The 21,602-nt window shown below is 49.1% G+C and overlaps 1 protein-coding gene and 1 long non-coding RNA gene across 3 annotated transcripts in view; one reads left to right on the top strand and one right to left on the bottom strand.

Moving 5' to 3' along the window:
- LOC105482396 (La ribonucleoprotein 1, translational regulator) overlaps positions 1 to 11,160 on the bottom strand; it is a 155,955-nt gene extending 144,795 nt beyond the window's left edge. For both annotated transcript variants that reach the window (XM_071098172.1, XM_071098171.1), the window contains exon 1: positions 11,104 to 11,160. The gene's annotated coding sequence lies outside the window, so the exon portion shown is untranslated. The remainder of the gene's footprint in view (positions 1 to 11,103) is intronic.
- On the top strand, positions 1,096 to 13,895 carry LOC139363727 (uncharacterized). Its single transcript, XR_011624554.1, has 3 exons — positions 1,096 to 1,289; positions 3,389 to 3,468; positions 13,854 to 13,895. It is a non-coding gene; the product is annotated as an uncharacterized lncRNA (long non-coding RNA).
- The last annotated feature ends 7,707 nt before the right edge of the window (positions 13,896 to 21,602 follow it).

Consider the following 21,602-nt stretch of genomic DNA (forward strand, 5'->3'; position numbering starts at 1 on the left):
GATCCGCCCATCTCGATCTCCCAAAGTGCTGAGATTACAGGCTTGAGCCACTGTGCCCGGCCTCAAGTAAACTCTTTAAATTATATTTTGTGCCCCAGCCTCTTCCTTTGAGGTTGGCAGGAGGCACTTAATGCTAGCTGTCCACCGTGTGTGATGTTGAGTGTGGTCCCTAGGTGATGATGAGCAGATAGAGGAAGAACTCTTTATCCTGTTGGCAGGAAGGGTATGGCCTTTGATTTGGGCTTTAAAAGGTGTGTAAGAAACTACTGGGTGGGGAAGGGAAGAGGAAGGGCTTTCCAGGTATGCGTGGAGGCACAATGTAGGGAAAGACAATGACAAGCTTGAGGAAGTAGGAGGTGGTAGCCAAATGTGGGTTGAGAATTATAATAACAAGCACTTAGGGTGAGTTGAGTATGTTCCAGGAACTACGCTAAGTGACTCACTTAATCCTCAGCCTGTACTGCGGAATGGGTGCTGCCACCCCCATTTTAAGGATGTGGAAATCAAGGTTTAGCAATAAGCAGCAACTGGCCTAAAGTCACATAGCTAGGAACTGGTAGACTCCTGAACCTCTGCTTTAAAAATCTCTAAGCACTTCATTAAGGTGAGGGAGGAACGCAAAACTGGGGAGTGATGTTGGGGCAGATGGAGACAGGCCTTCAGTGTTATTCCAGGGGTTTCAGTGTTATTCCAGGGCACTAGGGAGCCAGCGAAGGTTTCCTTCCACAGGGACCAGCAGGGCTGGGCGCGGTGGCTGACGCCTGTATTTCCAGCACTTTGGGCGGCAGAGGCGGGTGGATCGCCTGAGGTCAGATGTTCAAGACCAGCCTGGCCAACGAATGGTGAAACCCCGTCTCTGCTAAAAATACAAAAATTAGCCGGCTGAGGTGGGAGGATTGCTTGAGCCCAACAGTTTGAGGCTGCAGTGAGCCGAGATCATGCCACTGCACTCCAGCCTGGGCAATAGAGTGAGACCCTGTCTCAAAACAAAATGAAACAAAGAAACCTGCTTGTGACCGGTCACAGTGGTGGCGCATGCCTGTAGTCTCAGCTACTCAGGAGGCTAAAGCACGAGGCTAAAAGCCCCGGAGGGGCAGGTTGCAGTGAGCCGAGATCGCGCCACTGCACTCCAGCCGAGGCGATAGAAACTCTACCTCAAAAAAGAAAAAAAAAAAAAAAAAAAAAAAAAAAGAACGGAAAGGGCCAGCAGGGCTGTGCCTGACAACGCTCACCCGCGGCTCTGTGGAGGATGAACCGAGGGCTGCCGAGCTGCCGAGGAGCGCTATCAGGTTGGAGGATAGGTGCCCATTCACGTGAGCTGCCCCAGGGAAAAGGGACTGAGGGAGGAATGCAAGAGCCTCCGAGACCTTGTGCAGACCTTCACACCGAAGGGCAGTGGGGCGGGGCTAAGTCTCCGCAGGATCCTGGAGCCGTTTCAACGGCTCCCCGGGCCGCCACCCGCTGACCCCGCGACCTGCGCGCAGCTGGTGTCCCCCAGCACCCCGAAAGCTCGACGGCCACGTCGCAGGGGGATGTGAGATGCAGAGACGGGGAAAAGGGCCAGCTTTAACCTCCGCCGCCCAGAGAGGGGAAGCGACTGGCCCAAGGTCACACAGTCAGATCGTGGCAGGGGCAGGACTAGAACTCAGGCCGTATCTCTTGATTGCAAGTCTGATACTCTTTTTTGGGTTTTTTTTGTTTTTGTTTTTGTTTTTTTGAGACGGAGTCTCGCTGTGTTGCCCAGGCTGGAGTGCAGTGGTGCGATCTTGGCTCAATGCAAGCTCCGCCTCCTGGGTTCACACCATTCTCCTGCCTCAGCCTCCCAAGCGGCTGGGCCTACAGGCGCCTACCACCACGCCCGGCTAATGTTTTTATTTTTAGGAGAGACAGGTTTCACCGTGTTAGCCAGGATGGTCTCGATCTCCTGACCTCGTGATCCACTCTCCTGGGTCTCCCAAAGTGCTCGGATTACAGGCGTAAGCCACCGCGCCCAGCCATGATACTCTTTCTTGATGGAATTTATTTCAGAATCAAAGAGGAATCAAGATACTGTGACTGAGGACTGGCGGCTGGGATGCTGAATACTCCGGGGAATCCATTTTTTTTTTTTTTTTTTTTTAAATATCTATTTTCCCCCTTCGGGAATCCTGAGAACGGCGCGGCAGTGGAAATGGGCTCAGGCGACCTGTCCCGCCAGGCAGTTGTCGCACAGCACCCCCGCCCGCATCATCCCAGCGAGGCCTGCGTGTCCTCTGCACACCACCAGTGCGGGTGGGGCCCTTCCTGTCTGGGAGTCCCTGCTCTCCGCAGCTGGGGGGACAAAGCCTCCGCCTGGGGCTCAGCCATCACCCAGGTAGGGAGGGTGCCTGGAGGCAGTGGCGGGTCCCGCTCTGGGGCCAGGCGGACCGAGTTCAAGTCTCTGCCCTGGTACTCAGTAGCTGTGCAACCCTGAGCTGGTCACTTTCCCTCTCTGTACTTCTGTTTCTTCATTTTAAATCGGTGAAAATAACAGTGCTTCATACAGTTGGGTGTGAGGATTAACTAACATAAGGAGTATTCAAAGGCTTAGTAAGGGGCTTGCCACGACAAAGGCCAGTTATTATTAGCCCGGGAGTCAGTAGGGTTGGGTGCCTAATGTACCTATGAATTTGACAGACCTTTTCCCGATCCTACATGAAGCCTGCTGCTTCCATGAAGTCCACCCAAATTAACTTCATTCAGTTTAAATCCTTAATTCTCAGAACTTAAAGCACAGCTGTCATTGTCTAACTGCAATGGGGTAGGGGGAGCAGGCTTGTGTGCGTGCCCTCCCCTGCACCACTAACCTAGATTCAGAAGTCCTGAGGTTTGTAGTCCTGCCCTCCGAGGGCTGCTAGCTACTTGATTTTGAGTAAATCACTTCATTTTTTTTAATTTTAATTTTAATTTTTTTGGAGACGGAGTCTGGCTCTGTCACCCAGCCTGGAGAGCAATGGCGCGATCTCTGCTCACTGCAACCTCCACCTCCCAGCTTCAAGTGCTTCTCCTGCCTCAGCCTCCTGAGTAGCTGGGATTACAGGCGCGTGTCACCACGCCCAGCTAATTTGTTTGTATTTTTAGTGGAGACAGCATTTCACCATAATGGCCAGGCTGGTCTCGAACTCCCGACTTTAGGTGATCCGCCCGCCTTGGCCTCACAAAGTGCTGGGATTATAGGTGTGAGCCACCACGCCAGACCCAATCACTTCATTTTTGAGTCTCAACTTCCTCTGTAAAATGGAGGTGATAATATTAATTTTATCTGTTTAGGCAAGATGAACAGAGTTAGATCTCTGCTTATACTTTGAAAATGGAAGGAAACAAACAGGCAAAATGTTTTTTCTTTTCTTTTCTTTCTTTTTTTTTTTAGATGGAGTCATGGTCTGTAGCCCAGGCTGGAGTGAAATGGCAGGATCTCGGCTCACTGCAACCTCTGCCTCCTGAGTTCAAGTGAGTCTCCTGCATCAGCTTCCAGAGTAGCTGGAATTACAGGTCCCTGCCACCTTGCCCAGCTAATTATTATTATTATTATTATTTTTTTTTTTTTTTTTGAGACAGAGTCTTGCACTGTCATTTGGGTTGGAGTGCAATGGCACGATGTTGGCTCACTGCAACCTTTGCCTCCTGGGTTCAAGCGATTCTCCTGCCTCGGCCTCCCAAGTAGCTGGGATTATAAGCGCCGCCACCACGCCTGGCTAATTTTTTGTATTTTTAGTAGAGACGGGCTTCTGCCATGTTGGCCAGGCTGGTCTCAAACTCCTGACCTCAGGTGATCCGCCTACCTCGGCCTCCCGAAGTGCTAGGATTACAGACAGGAGCCACTGCGCCCTGCACAAAATGTTTTTTCAAAGCATATTTAATAACTTGGAAAAATGGTGTCAATATATAGTATTTTTCTTTTCTGAATTTAATTTTTATGTAAAAATTTTATGAAAGGAATGCATTAATACATTCTCACAAAGATTCACCATATAATGTTAAGTGAAAAAGGGCAAATCAAGGGCAAAAGAAATATGACTCCAATGTTGTTTTATTTCACTTTTGAACCAGAGTCTCATTCTGTCGCCCAAGCTGGAATGAAGTGATGCATTCCTGGTTCACTGCAGCCTCAACCTCTGGACTCAAGAGATCCTCCTACCTCAGCCTTCCAAGTAGCTAGGACTACAGGCATGTGCCACTAGACCTAGATAATTTTTTTTTTTTTTTTTTTTTTTTTGAGATGGAGTCTCCCTCTGCCACCCAGGCTGGAGTGCAGGGGTGTGATCTTAGCTCACTGCAACCTCCACCTCCTGGGTTCGAGTGATTCTCCTCCTCAGCCTCCTGAGTAGCTAGGATTACCGGCACCCACCACCACGCCTGGCTAATTTTTGTATTTTTAGCAGAAAGAGACAGGGTTTCACCACATTGGCCAGGCTGGTTTCAAACTCTTGGCCTCAGGTGATCCGCCCGCCTCAGTCTCCCCAAGTGCTGGGATTACAGGCTTGACCCACCTTGTCCGGCCTGCCCAGCTAATTTTTTTTTAAGACGTGAAATTTTTTATTTTTCAAAAAGAGAATGTATTTTTACATAAATCTACAACAGAATTCAAATGTAGAAAAAATAAACTATATTCAGGGATAGAGTGCCCAGCACAGCACACCCCCTCCCCGGACGAGAGCACAGGAGCCTCGCCACCCCCAGAACACCCTACAGCAGGGCAGCCACAGGCTGGCACATAGAGCTCCCTGTGTCTGTCGCAACAGGCTGCAAATGCGAGGGGCCCAGACCCTAAGTGTCAAAGACAAAAACCAACCCATTTCACTGTGGCAACTCACTTCTTAGCCTAGGTCACTCATTTGTACATCTACTCAGAAAGGGAGGGGCAGGGAAACTGAGGGACATGCATCTCCAGATGCCTCGGATAATTCCCTACTCACCTCTGCCACTAGAGGACCCCCAGGAGAGCCCACCTGACAAACCCCAACTTCCTTCCTAGGCCAGTGCAACCAAAAACCTGCAGGATTCACCCAGGACTCCAGGCCCTGAGAGAGGCATTGCTGGCTGCTGTCCAGCTAGTTAAAAAATTTTTTCTGTTGAGACGGGTTCTATCCATGTTGTCCTGGCTGGTCTTGAACTCCTAGCCTCAAGCTATCCTGCCACCTTCCTCTTCCATGAGTGCCCAGCCTCCCAACTTTGTTTTTTAAAAAATATAAATACAGGGCGGGTGTGGTGGCTCACGCCTGTAATCCCAGCACTTTGGGAAGCTGAGGCAGGTGGATCACAAGGTCAGGAGATCGAGACCATCCTGGCTAACACAGTGAAACCCCATCTCTACTAAAAATACAAAAAATTAGCCAGGTGTGGTGGTGGGCGCCTGTAGTTCCAGCTACTCGGGAGGCTGAGGCAGGAGAATGGCATAAACCTGGGAGGTGGAGCTTGCAGTGAGCCGAGATCATGCCACCACACTCCAGCCTGGGTGACAGAGCGAGACTCTGTCTCACAAAAAAAAAAAACAAAAAAGTATAAAGACACTGAAAAAAATAGACATAAGGAAATTCACCAACATGTTAACATGTTACATCTGGGTGGGAGGATTACTATAGATTATTATCTTCATCTTTATTTTTCTTTTTTTTTTTTTTTTTGAGACGGAGTCTCGCTCTGTCACCCAGGCTGGAGTGCAGTGGCCAGATCTCAGCTCACTGCAAGCTCCGCCTCCCGGGTTTACGCCATTCTCCTGCCTCAGCCTCCCGAGTAGCTGGGACTACAGGCGCCTGCCACCTCGCCCGGCTAAGTTTTTGTATTTTTAGTAGAGACGGGGTTTCACCGTGTTAGCCAGGATGGTCTCGATCTCCTGACCTCGTGATCCGCCCGTCTCGGCCTCCCAAAGTGCTGGGATTACAGGCTTGAGCCACCGCGCCCGGCCATCTTTATTTTTCTATGTTCTCCAATTTTTTTTCAAATGATGTATTATTTTTATAAACAGAAGAAAACTACAATATTGTAACAGAAATATTAAAGATTATATTTGAAAATATTCAAGGCTAACCAAAAGCAAGTTAGATATCACCTATGTGTCAGTAATCAGAAACCTTTGAGATTAAAATTTAGCCTTTTGGGCCGGGCACAGTGGCTCACACCTGTAATCCCAGCACTTTGCGAAGCCAAGGTGGGTGGATCACGAGGTCAGGGGATCAAGACCATCCTGGCTAACACGGTGAAAACCCCATCTCTACTAAAAATACAAAAAATTAGATGGGCGTGGTGGCGGGCACCTGTATCCCAGCTACTCGGGAGGCTGAGGCAGGAGAATGGTGTGAACCCGGGAGGTGGAGCTTGCAGTGAGCCGAGATCGCGCCACTGCACTCCAGCCTGGGCAACAGAGCGAGACTCCATTTCAAAAAATAAAAATTTAGCCTTTTGGAAGCACCATCCATCTTCCCCAGGACCCACCCCTGCCTCTTAGCAAGACCACACAGCACCATGCCTAAACTGATGGGTCAGTCTAGGAGAGACAGAGACTGATTTCTCTCTATGAAAGCCTCATGCGGAGCTCTCTGCTTCCTTGGTTTCCAGAACTTCACCAACCTTCTTGGCCTGAAGTTCCTTCTTCTGAAGTCAGGCATGGCTCTGCCAAGGGATACTTGGACAGTATTCCATGGGACTGAAGAAGACCCCTGAACTCCCTGCAGAGTTACCAGGTTACTTAATTAGCTGGCATTTAAGGGTCTGTAGGATCTGAACCAATCTTCCTTACAACTCTCATGTGTGCCAATCAAACGGTCTGTCTGCCATCTCCAAAGCCAGAAAGGGACAGTAATGAGTGAAGAGAGCTGGGTGTTATGCAATTGGGAAAGGTGAGGACTGTGGCAAACTGGAGTAAACCCACACTTTCAAAACGAACGGCCACTTCTCAGTGCCAGTCTATTGCTACCTGGTGGGAGCTTTCAATTTTTCAAGACAATTGGAAAATCTGGGTCTTTATGTGAAATCTCCTGATTTTAAAATAAATATTGGCAGGTAATTCACAAAACACATTTGGCCACTCTGCTGATCACAATTTGTGACTTGTCTTCGGAACACATTGAACTTTTTTCCCTCTGCACCTTTGCTTTTGCTATTCCCAACGCCAAGAACACTCCCCCACTCATCTAAGGCTAATGAACTCCATCTGTTCTGTCAGACCCAGCCAAAACACCACCTCTTCCTGAGCATCCCCGCAGCCAGAAGTGACATCTTCCTCCTTGGGGCTGCACCACACATTTAGCTCTGCGCCTGTCTCACCCTATGCCACAATTGTTTCAGTAAGAGTCCTAGCTTTCCTGGTAGAGAATGAGCTCCTGAAATATTCAGAGAACATTTGTGGAGCATCTGCTATGGTGCAAGAACCATGCTAAGCACTAGTGATATAGCCTAGAACAAGACGGATTTGTCTTTGCCTTGATGCAATACAATCTAGTGTAGGGGACAGATTTTAAATAAATAATTCCCTAGAGGCCGGGCGCGGTGGCTCAAGCCTGTAATCCCAGCACTTTGGGAGGCCGAGACGGGCGGATCACGAGGTCAGGAGATCGAGACCATCCTGGCTAACACGGTGAAACCCCGTCTCTACTAAAAATACAAAAAACTAGCCGGGCGAGGTGGCGGGCGCCTGTAGTCCCAGCTACTCCGGAGGCTGAGGCAGGAGAATGGCGTAAACCCGGGAGGCGGAGCTTGCAGTGAGCCGAGATCCGGCCACTGCACTCCAGCCCGGGCTACAGAGCAAGACTCCGTCTCAAAAAAAAAAAAAATTCCCTAGATATCTAATCCCAATTGTGATGAGTTTTTGTTTTTTGTTTTTTTTTTTTTTTTTTGAGACGGAGTCTCGCTCAGTCGCCCAGGCTGGAGTGCAGTGGCCGGATCTCGGCTCACTGCAAGCTCCGCCTCCTGGGTTCACGCCATTCTCCTGCCTCAGCCTCCCGAGTAGCTGGGACTACAGGCGCCCGCCACCTCGCCCGGCTAGTTTTTTTGTTTTTTTTAGTAGAGACGGGGTTTCACCGTGTTAGCCAGGATGGTCTCGATCTCCTGACCTCGTGATGCACCCGTCTCGGCCTCCCAAATGTGATGAGTTTTATGGGGTTAAGAAAGTTTATAAAAGGGACTTAATCTAGGCACAGGAGGATTAAGCGAATCAGGAGGTAGCTTGGGGAAGCATTAGCAGTAGGGTTGCCACTGAAGGCTGTACAGTTTATATGCTGCACGAAGCCTGGCAACATAGCAGGACTCTGTCTCTAAAATTTAAAAAAAAAAAAAAAAAAAATTGTAGAGTTGAGGTCTTACTATGTTGCCCAGCCTGATCTCAAACTCCTGGCCTCAAGTGTTTCTCTCACCTTGGCCTCCCAAAGTGTTGGAATTACAGGTGTGAGCCACTATGTCTGACCCCTTTTTCTAATCTGCACAAAGGCATGGTATAGACTAGCAGAGGCAGCGTTTAGTTCACCCCTACCCAAAGCTGCTCTAAATAAACTTAGAATCTAAGTAGATACAGTGACTTCCCTATGTACATGCAGCCCAAAGAGATGTTCCCTGCTCCCCACTTTCTACGCTAAACCTTTAGATTTCTGAGATCAGGGAAGGTACCTCCAAGGAAGTAACACAGGAGCTGAGACTGAAGGATAAGAAGGAGCCAGCCAGCTTGGAATATGAGGAACAGCATGTGCAAGGCCTCTGAAGGGAGAAGGTACCATGGCCAAAGGACCTAATAGGTGGCCATTGTGGTGGAAGCATGGACAGAGGTGGGAGAGCATTAAGAGGTAGGCTGGACAGTGATCACCCTGCATGGCTTAGAAGCCCACATTAAGGGGTGCAATTCCTTTTTTTTTTTTTTTTTTTTTGAGATGCTGTGTTGCTCTGTCACCCAGGCTGGAGTGCAGTGGCGCAATCTCAGCTCATTGCAACCTCCACCCTCGGGGTTCAAGTGATTCTCCTGCCTCAGCCTCCTGAGTAGCTGGGATTAGCTGGGATTACAGGTGCATGCTACCATGCCCGGCTAATTTTTGTATTTTCAGTAGAGATGGGGTTTCACTATGTTGGTCAGGCTGGTCTCAAACTGCTGACCTTGTGATCTGCCCATCTCTGCCTCCCAAAGTGCTGAGATTACAGGCATGAGCCACCGCACCCAGCCAAGGGGTGCAATTCTTATCCTGAAATACCTTACATATCCCTTCCATATCCCACTCCCTAACCACGTCGCTTCTGGGTTTCACTGCCCACAAGACAGTGCACAATGGTAGAGACTACCTTTACAGAGGGCCTGCCATGAGGCACAGACTGTGCTGGGGCCACACATTCATTCTGCCTGTTTTATTCTCCTAAGGAAGTAACTATTCTTTGATTTCAATGGAACAGATGGAAAAATGGAGGCACAGAGAGGATGAGCAGCCTGCCTGAGGTTAGCTGACTGTGAAGGGGTAGGCTGAGATCCACTGTGAAGTCCATGGTGGGACTTCAAACCCCTTCTCTTGGCTGTCATGCAGCAATGATACCCATTAATAGACCGGAACTGCAAGGAGTACACAGCCTTGCCACTCAAAGGCAGGAGGGTCTAGGGGCCTGCAACACTGGCATCACCTGGAAGTTTGTCAGAAATGCAGGATCTTGGGTTCCATCCAGCCCTACTGAATCAGAATCTACACTTTAAATTTTCTTTTTCTTTTTTTTTTTTTGTGAAAGGGTCTCACTGTGTTGCCCAGGCTAGAGTATAGTGGCACAAACACAGCTTACTATAGTCCCCACCTCCTGGGTTCAAGGGATCATCCTGCCTCAGCCTCCCAAGTAGGTGGCACAGGCTACCACACCCAACTAATTTGTAAATTTTTTGTACAGACTGGGATCTCACCATGTTCCCCAGGCTGGTCTCAAATTTCCTGGGCTCAAGCAATTCTCCTGCCTCGGCCTCCTAAAGTGCTGGGATTACAGGTGTGAGCCACCATGCCCAGCCAGAATCTACACTTTATAGGAATCATGTACACATTAGGAGCTGAGAAGCACTAGACTAGAGAATAATCCAAGCAAAGTGGCATACTGCCTTTGTAGCCCTTATGCAACAGTGTCTCATAAGCCAGGTTTCCAATGACCCGAAAACAACTTATTATAACCAAATATACCAGATTGGCCAACTGTTCCATCTATCTATCCACCCTAGTTTTGTCATCTATTGCCTCTCCAAGGGAAAGACTGTGTGAGAAGCTACCATCAACTCCAAAGAGGAGCTGCTGTACACTCCAAATCACCTTCCATTTGGGGTCTACTCTGATCCCCAGATCATTTTCTGGAACCCACTTTTCACAAAAGAATTCCTTATGTTAGCCTGCATACCAAAGGAGTCAGAATGGTTTGGTAGAAAAGATTAGTGGGTGAGGAAAAGCGGGGTTCCCCTTCAGCTTTAAGGCCACATGTGACTTTGGGAAATGCCCTACCCTCACTTCCTAATCCCTATGTAAAATATGAATGGGGTGGACTAGACTACAAATCATTCCATATGAGGCCTGGCAGGAAACATAAAGGAAGTTCAGTGGCCTAGGTGAAACAGTAAAGAGTAGCAGAGACTGTGGCAAACTAGAGGGCGAGCAGGTAGGGAGGGTGCAATGTCCTGACTACACAAAGGTATCCCCACTCAGAAATAGGTTAGAGTTATCATGGGAAATGCGTTGCCATATATTCTAATTTTTCTGTAGGGAATTTGATTTTCCAAGAAATGAGTGATGTTTAAGTATTGGCAGCTATTAATAGTTAAAACTTCAGAACAAACAAACACAACACTGTGTGAACCAAATAAAGATCAGGTGCCGGCCAGATCTGTCCGTGGGCCATCAGTTTGAGATGCCTGGCCCGGATGCCACCCTAATGTTAGGTATTAGTTTGCATGTGCGGCTCTTTGAGAATGCTGCAAAGTGGCTCCTGTAAGGATGGGGATTGAGGGTTAAGATCTGTGCCTCTCCGGGGCCGTCGCCCGTCCCCCACCGCGACCCTAACCCCCTTCAGTGCCCCCTCCCCAGGCCTCTCCGGGAAAGGGCCCAGACGGCGGTGCCGGGTCGCACGGCGTCGCTTGCTTCACACCCTCCCTACCTGCTCGCCCGCTCTCCCAGCACGGCCGGCAGCGCCGCAGCGATGACTCAGCCTCTGGCGGCGGAGCTGGAGGGAGGCGGAGGGGGCGAGTGGGAGGACGACTGGCAGGGCGGGGTAAAAGGAGGCGGGTGGAGTGGAGGGAGGAGGGGAGAAAGAAAGAGGAAAAGGAGAAAGAAGTGGGATGGGGGAGGAGAAAGAGGAAAGGGGGAGAGAAGAGGCGGGAGAGGCGGAGGTGGGAGGGGGCAGTTCGAAGCCTCAGCTCCCGCCTCCTCCCGCGGCCGGCTGAGGTTGGGCTGGGCTGGGGAAGGCCGGTAGGGGAACAGCGGAGAGGGTAGGGCTGGGTGGAGAAAGGAGGATGGCATGCTGCGCCCCCCTCCCCTCCCCCTCCCCCCCCTCCCCTCCCCCTCCCCTCCCCTCCCCCTCCCCCCTCCCCCCTCCCCCCTCCCCCCTCCCCTCCCCCTCTCCCTCCCTCCCCCTCCCCTTCCCCTCCCCTCCCCCTCCCCCACTTCGAGAGTCCTGTGGGTACACGTGGTTCATTGCCACACCCACGGACCCACCCCTACCTCTGTGGGATGGGAGGGGCCGGGGAGGGCGCCCGGGAATGCGGCTTCGGACTGTGAACCTTTAGTGAGCGCCTTCCAGCGGAGGCCTGGGGGACTAGGCAGTCAAAACGGGACAGAGGGGCCGGGCGCGGTGGCTCACGCCTGCAATCCCAGCACTTTGGGAGGCCGAGGCGGGCAGATCACCTGAGGTCAGGAGTGCAAGACCAGCCTAGCCAGCATGGCGAAACGCCGTCTCTACTAAAAATACAAAAATTAGCTGGGCCTGGCGCCTGAAGTCTCAGCTACTTGGGAGGCTGAGGCAGGAGAATCACTTGAACCTGGGAGGCGGAGGCTACAGTGAGCCGAGATCGCGCCACTGCACTCCAGCCTGGGCAACAGAGTGAGACGCTGTCTCAAAAAAAAAAAGGAACACAGAGAGGTGGGGGCTCGCCGGGGAGAGGACAAATCCACAAGGCGTATCCGCAAGTGGAAATTTAAAGGGAGAAATGAGCCTACTCGATGCATTTTTGCTAGTCTACACCTGTAGCTGTAACACAAGGTTGAATTTGGAAGTCACACCAAGGAAGTTTCCTTAGCAATGTTTTGTAATATAAATGATGAATGAATAAAATGTACTATGGGAGGACGTCTATGTGTATAGAAACGGACAAATGGAATTTTTTTAAATGTCTTTTTGTATGTCTGTTACATATGTGTGTTTGGGTGAATATATAGGAGTGTATGTGTCATTGAATAATGTATATATATGTATGTAAGCACATTAATAGCTGTATATGAGGTTGTGTGCCAAGAATACATTTCTGTGTATATGGACAGGTGTGTATCTTTATATGCCTCGGTGTTAACTGTGTGTATGAGACCTATGGGCTTTCCTGGGTTTGTATTTAAATATGCACATTATGTGAATTTATGAGTTTGTGAATGTGACAGCATCCCCTTGGGGGGTATGTATCGGGGTTTTTTGTGTGTGCCAGTATTGTATAAATGTGTATGTGTATACAGGACTCCTGTCTGAGATCATGTTATGCTTGTGTATTTGTGTGTGTGCATGTGTATGGTAATACATTTGTGATCAGTCTGTGACCAGGGCTATAAGGCATCTTGAGGTTGCATGTGTGTGTGTGTGTATAATTGAGAATGTATGTCTGTTTTTCAGAGTCTTTTTGGATATGATTTTGTCTTGTATCTCTGTAGCCACCCGATTGATCCATTTGTGATAAGGGCTATGTGATTCTTAAGGGTTGGGCTGGTCAAGACGGCTCCTTGGAGGAAGAGGTTCTTGTGGGGTGGGGATGGTGGACATAGGAATTAGTTGCATGTGTGCCGGCCCACTGAATAGACCACCCAGAGCGGCCAGAGGCCAGGCAAGCAAAGTAGGCTGAAACAAGACCAGGGAAGGCACCGAATGCCAGAATGGGTAATTGTGGCCTCTTCCAGCATCTTCCGCCCTCTCAAGCGTTGGATCAGTTTCTCTCATGGCCCTCCTCAGGGTCTACCTGGTCAGTGCTCTTCTGCAGAGTGCACGTCCTTGATAATGAACATAGCAACAATGATGGAGTATTACTATGAGCCTGCCTGCAGAAAGCACTTAACGGGCAATAGGTCAGCTCCGTGAGGCAGAAATTTGGTATCCCCAGTTTTACAAAGGGGGAGCAGGAGGTTAAGCACCTGTTGGTGATGCCCCTGGTGGATTATGAGGCTCGATGCCCTCTCAACCACTATTGATATTTTGGGCCATATAATTCAGCGTTGTGGGTGACTGTCCTGTGCATCACAGCATAATTAGCAGCATCCTTTGTGTCTACCCAGCAGATGCCAATAGCACCTCCCTCTCTAGATATGAAAACCAAAATGTCTCTAAACATGTCCAGAAGTCCACTGGGGACAAAATCGTCTTAGATTGAGAGCCAGAGCACTACACTGTCCTGCCTCCCCACATATAAGTCTTTTCTGAGGGGCTGCACCAAATCCACCGTGTCCAGTGGCTTCAGCTGTCCCTCTTCTTTCGCAGTGATCTTCATGTCCATGCAGGTAGCCCCTTGTCTTTGCCACAGTCAACAGAAGGCTTACCAGCTGGGTCACCTTTCCTAGCAACTCAACCTCTCTGACTCCCAGGCACAGAACGCACAGGGCTTGGGGCCTGATAGACACCTCTACAGCTCTTATTATTATTTATTTGCATCACAGGAGTTCCCTGGGGTCAGAGCCTGGAGGAAGAGTGCCCCGAACCTGCTGACCCTCTCTGGCCCAGAGCTGTGGACACTGCTGGTTCTGTGAGTTTGTTTTCCTGGTTGAGCAACACCAGACGACGGTGTTGGGCCAAAACTGGTCCCATATTATGCTACTATATCTTACTCCATTGCCCAGGCTGGAGTGCACTGACACAATCACGGCTCACTGTAGCCTTGACTTTCTCGGCTCAAGGGATCCTCCCACCTCAGCCTCCTGAGTAGCTGCTTACTAGGCACATGCCACCATTCCTGGCTAACTTTTGTATTTTTGGTAGAGATGGGGTTTCACCATGTTGCCCAGGCTGGTCTTGAACTCCTGGGCTCAATCTATCTGCCCTCCTCCACCCCCCAAAGTGCAAAGGGATTACAGATGTGAGCCACTGTGTCCAACCATCTTATGCTGTTGCATCTTGGCGAATGAAATGGCCTGACTTTCCCCTCTGGCAGACCCTGATTTTAATGAGCCAGTGCTGTGTTGTGGCCACAGCAGGTGTTCAGGAAGGGCAAGGCGGAGCTGTCAGCAGGGCTCTTGGCATGGGCAAACCCAGGCCTCAGCGGGGTGTCCATGCTGCTGTGGCACCCTGCCACTGTAGCAGCTCAGGGTCCTGGAGAGCAGGTGCTAGAGAGTGTGGTGGCTCTGCCACACACACACACGAGGCCCAACACTCCCACTACAGACAAGACAGACAGATGGTGGTGCTCACAGAGGACTCCATGCCACCGCTGTGTCTGCCACTTGGGAAAGTCTCTTCTCCTCTGGACTGTTCCTTTACTGCGTGACCTCACTCTGCCCCTTCTGTTCTCCTCAATCCCTGCAGCGTTCCTAGTGTTTACAGGGCCCTTCGCTCCATTCCTCTTGGGATGCTGCAGAGCAAAGTGGTTAAGGGTGAGGGTTCCTCTGCCTGATTACCTGAGTCTGTGTAATCTGGGGCAAAGCACTTCACCTCTCTGTGCCTCAGCGTCCTCATTTCTAAAATGGGGAGAAGTAAGAGGCCCTGTCTCACAAGATTAAATGAGACAGTGCATGTAAAGGATGCTAGCCATGTGGTAAGCCCTTACTAAATAGTAGCTATTATTATTATTATTAGAGACAGAGTCCCACTCTGTTGCCCAGGCTGGAGTGCAGTGGCATGATATTGGCTCACTGCAACCTCCACTTCCTGGGTTCAAGCGATTTTCCTGCCTCAGCCTCCCAAGTAGCTGAGATTACAGGCATGTGCCACCAAACCTGGCTAATTTTTGTTTGTTTGTTTAATAAAGACGGGGTTTCACCATGTTGGCTAGACTGGTCTTGAACTCCTGACCTCAGATGTTCTGCCTGCCTGGGTCTTCCAAAGTGCTGTGATTACACATGTGAGCCACCACACGTGGCCTAGTAGATATCATTATTGCTATAACTCTTTTTTTTTTTTTTTTTTTTTTTGAGACAGGGACTTGCTCTGTCGCTCAGGCTGGAGTGCAGTGGTGTGATCACTGCTCACTGCAGCCTCAACACTCTGGGCTCAAGGGATCCTCCTGCCTCAGCCTCCCAAATAGCTGGGACTAGAGGCATGTGCCACCATGCCCAGCTATTTTTATTTTTTTATTTTATTTTAAAGACAGAGTTTCACTCTTGTTGCCCAGGCTGGAGTGCAATGGTGTGATCTTGGCTCACCACCACAACCTCCGCCTCCCGGGTTCAAGGGATTCTCCCACCTTAGCCTCCTGAGTAGCTGGGATTACAGGTATGCACTACCACGCCTGGCTAATTTTGTATTTTTAGTAGAGATGGGGTTTCTCCATGTTGGTCAGGCTGATCTTGAACTCCCGACCTCAGATGATCTGCCTACCTCAGCCTCCCAAAGTGCTGGGATTACAGGCATGAGCCACCACGCCCAGCCTATATATATATATATATATATTTTTTTTTAAATTTTTAGTAGAGATGAGGTCTCGCTTTCTTGCCCAGGCTGATCTTGAACTCCTGGGCTCAAGTGATCCTCCTGCCTTGATCTCCCAAAGTGCTGGGATTACAGGCATGAGCCACCAGGCCTGGCTATTGCTATTATTCTTGATTAACAATAAAAAGAGAAGGAGCTCTTACTAATTGCCAAGCAATGTGCTAAACTCTAGATGATCCTTTTCTTGTTTGGTCCCTTCAACAACTCTGTGAGGCAAGTGCTATTATTAGCTCCGTAGCTGGGAAGAGGAAGCTCAGGTACAATGGTGTTAAGTAACTTACCCAGGGTGACAGAGCTAAGAAGCAGCAGCTCTGAATCAGAACCAGAGTATGGCCACTGCGAAGTCTCACGACCTGCTCCTCTCCACTGAAAGCAGATTTCACCATAGGAAGGAGGAGCTTCTCTCCAGCTGGTTGTCCTGAATAGATTTGAGAGGCCTAGAAGAAGATCGTATTGAGGGGACAGAACCCCCACATCCCCAGCTAGAGCAGAAGGAGGGGTTTGGGCTTAAAGAAGTGAAGTTTTTTTTTCTTTTACAGCTATCGATGAAACCACTTCGTACGGTAGGCTGTGGTCTTATGGATGGCCTCCGAAAGGTATCACCAAGGGTTTTTTGGTTGTTTTTTTTGAGAGGGAGCCTCGCTCTGTCACTCAGGCTGGAGTGCAGTGGCTCGATCTCGGCTCACTGCAGCCTCCGCCTCCCAGGTTCAAGCGATTCTTCTGCCTCAGCCTCCCTAGTAGCTGAGATTATAGGTACGCACTACCACACTCGACTAATTTTTTGTATTTTTAGTAGAGACAGGGTTTCGCCATGTTGACCAGGCTGGTCTCAAACTTGACTTCAAGTGATCCACCACCTCGGCCTCCCAAAGTGTTGGGGTTAAAGGTGTGAGCCACCACGCCTGGCCTTTTTTTTTTTTTTTTTTTTTTTTTTAGAGACAGGATCTCACTCTGTCACCCAGGCTGGAGTGCAGTGACACAATCTCAGCTCACTGCAGTCTTGACTTCCCAGGCTCAAGCCATCCTCCCACCTCAGCTCCCAAGTAGCTGGGACTACAGACGTGTGCCACCACTCCTAGCTAACTTTTGTATTTTTTTTTTTTTTTTTTTCGGAGATGGAGTTTCACTCTTGTTGCCCGGGCTGGAGTGCAATGGCATGATCTCAGCTCACTGCAACCTCTGCCTCCTGCGTTCAAGCGATTTTCCTGCCTCAGCCTCCCTGAATAGCTGGGATTACAGGCATGAGCCACCACGCCCAGCTAATTTTGTATTTTTAGTAGAGATGGGGTTTCACCATGTTGGTCAGGCTGGTCTCGAACTCCCAACCTCAGGTGATCACCTACAAAGTGCTGGGATTACAGTTATGAGCCACTGCACCCGGCCTAATTTTTGTATTTTTTGTAGAGGTAAAGTTTTGCCACATTGCCCAGGCTGGTCTTGAACTCCTATGCTCAAGCGATCTGCCTGCCTCAGCCTCTGAAAGTGCTGGGATTACAGGTGTGCACTACCACTCCTGGCCTTGCCAAGTTTTTACTAGCACATAAAATTTATTTTTGCTATAATCCAGGGTATACATTGTTCTAGTGCTTTTTGTTTGAATTGGACTGTCAGAATGGTACAAAAAGGCATTCACTTGCTGCAAGTCAGAGGATAGATGGGAGGCCTATTCTGGAGTGGATGCAGGAGAAAGGTGGTGTGTTTATCAAGAGCTGTGAGAGTTTGTCCAGGGGAGTACATACAAGAGGATGGTTTGTATGGAAGGGTTAGTTCTTCCAGCCCATGTGCCAAAGGGGACAAAGGAGACCATGTGATAATTCATTTTTTTAAAAAAATATATTCGAGGAAGTTTTTTTTCCTTGTACGTGATAATATAGTTGTGTTAGTTATCTATTACTGTGTAGCAAATTACCCCAAACTTAGTGACTTAAAATAATACATATGTATGACCTCACAGTTTCTGTGGATCTGGATTTCAGGAGTGATTTAGCTTGGTTCTACTGGCACGGGGTCACTCATGAAGTTGTAACCAAGATGTCAGCCAGGTCCGCAGTCATCTGAAGGCTTGACTGCGGCTGGAGGATCTGCTTCCAAGATGGTGCACCAACATGACTGTTGGCAGCAGGCCTCAGTTCTTCACCATGTGGACCTTTCTGTTGGGCTTCTTTGTTTTTGTTTGTTTGTTTGTTTGCTTGTTTGAGAAGGAGTCTTGCCCTGTGACCCAGGTTGGAGTGCAATGGCACTGATCTCGGCTCACTGCAACCTCCGCCTCCTGGGTTTACACCATTCTCCTGCCTCAGCCTCCTGAGTAGCTGGGATTACAGGCACCCACCACCATGCCCAGCTAATTTTTGTATTTTTAGTAGAGACGGGGTTTCGCCATGTTGGCCAGGATGGTCTCAATCTTCTGACCTTGTGATCCGCCCGCCTTGGCCTCCCAAAGTGCTGGGATTACAGGCATAAGCCACCGCGCCCGGCCTCTGGTGGGCTTCTTTAATGTCCTTACATCATGGAGGTGAGCTTCCTCCAGAGCAAGGAAGAACAAGGTGGAGGCCACATTGTCTTTTATGTCTAGCTTCAGAAGTTATGCACTATTGTTCCTCAATATCCTGTTGGTAACACAGGTCAGCCCTGCTCATTGTGGGAAAGGACCATATAAGTATGTGAGCACCAGGAGGTGAAGATCATGAGGCCATCTTGGAGGCTGGGCTCCTCATTGCTGACTTGTTTACTATCATGAAAGTGAGTGGGCTGCAAGTACTCAAAAGTGGGCTGTAAACACTTAAAAGTTGAGAGCTGCTCACCAGACAATTTTATTTACCTGGACTTGTCTGTGGTATTCCCTTGGAGGTATAACTTTACAAGTCACGTAACCCAGGATGGGCTGAGTGCGGTGGTTCACGCCTGTAATCCTAGCGCTTTGGGAGATGAAGACAGGTGGATCACTTGAGCTCAGGAGTTCGAGACCAACCTGGGCAACATGGTGAAACCCCATCTCTACAAAAAAATACAAAAATTAGCCAGCACAGTGGTGTGTGCCTGTAGTTCCAGCTGCTACTCAGGACGCTGAGGCAGGAGAATCACTTGAGCCTGGGAGGCAGAGGTTGCAGTGAGCCGAGATGGTGCCACTGCACTCTAGCCTAGGGAATGTGAGTGACACCCTGTCTCAAAGTTACCCTGACTCCATCAGAAACAAAGCCCTGCAATCCTATGACAATGAAAGTGTATTACCTGTGCCAGGTGCCAGCAGGGCACAATGGTTAAGAGAGTGAATTTTGCAACCAGACAAAACTGGATTCAAATCTTAACTCTCCTATTCGTGACTTGGGGACTTTGGGCAACTGGCTTAACCTTTCTGAGCCTCAGTATTCTTGTGTGTAAAATGGATTAAGATCAACTTCACAAGGTCATGGGGGAGATGGATTACAAGACCACAGAGCTACGATAATGGAAGTCAGGTGCCCAGCCAACGCTGACCCATAGATTTATTATTAATAATGACAACAATAGAGTAATAGCTCACATTTATTAAGCTTCTGTTTTGCCAATCTGTGAAGTTTGGAGCAATTAAGAGCCTTGCTCACCAGGTACAGTGGCTCACGCCTGTAATCCCAGCACTTTGGGAGGCCGAGGTGGGCAGATCACCAGGCAGTTCAAGACCAGCCTGACCAACATGGTGAAACGCCATCTCTACTAAAAATAGAAAATTAGCCGGGGTTGGTGGCACATGCCTGTAAATCCCAGCTACTCGGGAGGCTGAGGCAGGAGAATCGCTTGAACCCAGGAGGCGGAGGTTGCAGTGAGCCAAGATCACACCATTGCACTCCAGCCTGGGCAACAAGAACAAAACTCCGTCTCAAAAAAAGAAAAAAAAAAAAAGCCTTGCCCAAGACACACAGCTAGGAGAGCTGGGACTCAATTCTGGGTCTGTTTCCAAAGCTAACCTGTTTGATAACGTGCTCTTTTCACTTAACAATGTTCTATCATAACCTACATATTACATTGCCCTACCTTCTTCCTTTCTTGTCCCCCCTTTTAGCTATGTAGCAGTACCTGAACGTACCATAATTAGTTAACTGTTCTTCTATTGTTGGATTCTTGGTTTCTAATTAATGACAAGGTTTTGGTGGGTATCTTTGTGTCCAGAGCTCACAGTGTGCTATGTTAGGCACTTGGTGTATGTACTTCATTTAATCTTCCACCAGCCCAAGGACGTTCAACTGGGAAATGGCTCACTCAGCCTCTAACTTGTCTAACATAGAATGCTTTTTAAGGTCTAAGAATCCCCTGCCTTCTCAATCCTGAAGTTTTTCATTCCAATCAGGCCACCAGGGAATATCTTTCTTTCCTCTGCAACAGGTTTATCTGAGAGACCAGGGAAGTGGGCTTGGAGTCTCCAAACTCAGATTTAAGAAAAGGATGGGCCATGGTAGGTTTTCACCAGGCTCGTGGCTTTGACTCACCAGACATGACCCTGTATCAGTCAGGATGGGCTGCGTTGTGCTGCAGTAACAACCGCCTAGTGAGTGGCTTCAAACACGCATTGTGGGACTGTCGTGGGCTCTGTTTTGTGCTGTCTTTACTCCAGGTTCAAAGTTGATAGAGCAGCCACCAGCTTGAACATTGCCAGTTGTCATTCCTGGAGCCAAGAGAAAATGTAGTAAATTGCATGTTGCTCTTAGAGCACCCACCTGGAAGTGATACATGTTATTTCCTTTTTTTTTTTTTTTTTTTTTTTTTGACAAAGTACATCACAGAGCTACACTTAACTCTGAAGAGACAGGGAAGTTCATGCTACCATGTACCCACAATGGGGAGAAGTGGAATGTTTGATGAACAATACTAATGACCACCAAAAGCCTTGTCCTTTGCTAATCATTAAAAAAAAAAAGTGTCCACCAATTCTAACGACATCTTGGAACAATTAAGTCCAGACCAGGAGTGGCTTACCATTCTGTCGTGGAGGAAAGACCCTTCCATCTAAAACCCCTCTTGCCCACATCCTGAAGCCCAGCTTGCCCTGAATCATGGGATCCCAGGAGATGAGGAGAAGAGAGGAGAGCAGGGCCAGGGAGATGCCTGGTGGATTCCACTGGTGACCATGGGCAAGAGCTCTGAATTCTGAATTGTATTAGCTCACAGAGTAACTATGCATTTATGCCATGGGGTAGTGGAAAGGCCATCTGACTCCTGTGTGACCTTGGACAAGTCATCTGGAAAGATCCTAAATGCATCTCAAAGGGGAATGCAGGCCGGGCGCGATGGCTCACGCCTGTAATCCCAGCATTTTGGGAGGCCGAGGTGGGTAGATCACAAGGTCAGGCGTACAAGACCAGCCTGACCAACAAGGTGAAACCCCATCTCTACTAAAAATACAAAAATTAGCCAGGGGCTGGGCACGATGGCTCACGCCTGTAATCCTAGCACTTTGGGAGGCCGAGGTGGGCGGATCACGAGTTCAGGAGATCGAGACCATCCTGGCTAACACGGTGAAACACCGTCTCTACTAATAATACAAAACAATTAGCTGGGCGTGGTGGCACCTACCTGTAGTCCCAGCTACTCGAGAGGCTAAGGTAGGAGAATGGAGTGAACCCGGGAGGCAGAGCTTGCAGTGAGCCGAGATTGCACCACTGCACTCCAGCCTGGGCGACAGAGCAAGACTCTGTCTCAAAAAAAAAAAAAAAAAAAAAATTGCCAGACGTGGGGTCATGCACCTGTAATTCAAGCTACTCGGGAGGCTGAGGCAGGAGAATCACTTGAACCTG

Source organism: Macaca nemestrina, chromosome 6, assembly GCF_043159975.1.
Source record: "Macaca nemestrina isolate mMacNem1 chromosome 6, mMacNem.hap1, whole genome shotgun sequence".
In the NCBI taxonomy this organism is placed as follows: Eukaryota; Metazoa; Chordata; class Mammalia; order Primates; family Cercopithecidae; genus Macaca; species Macaca nemestrina.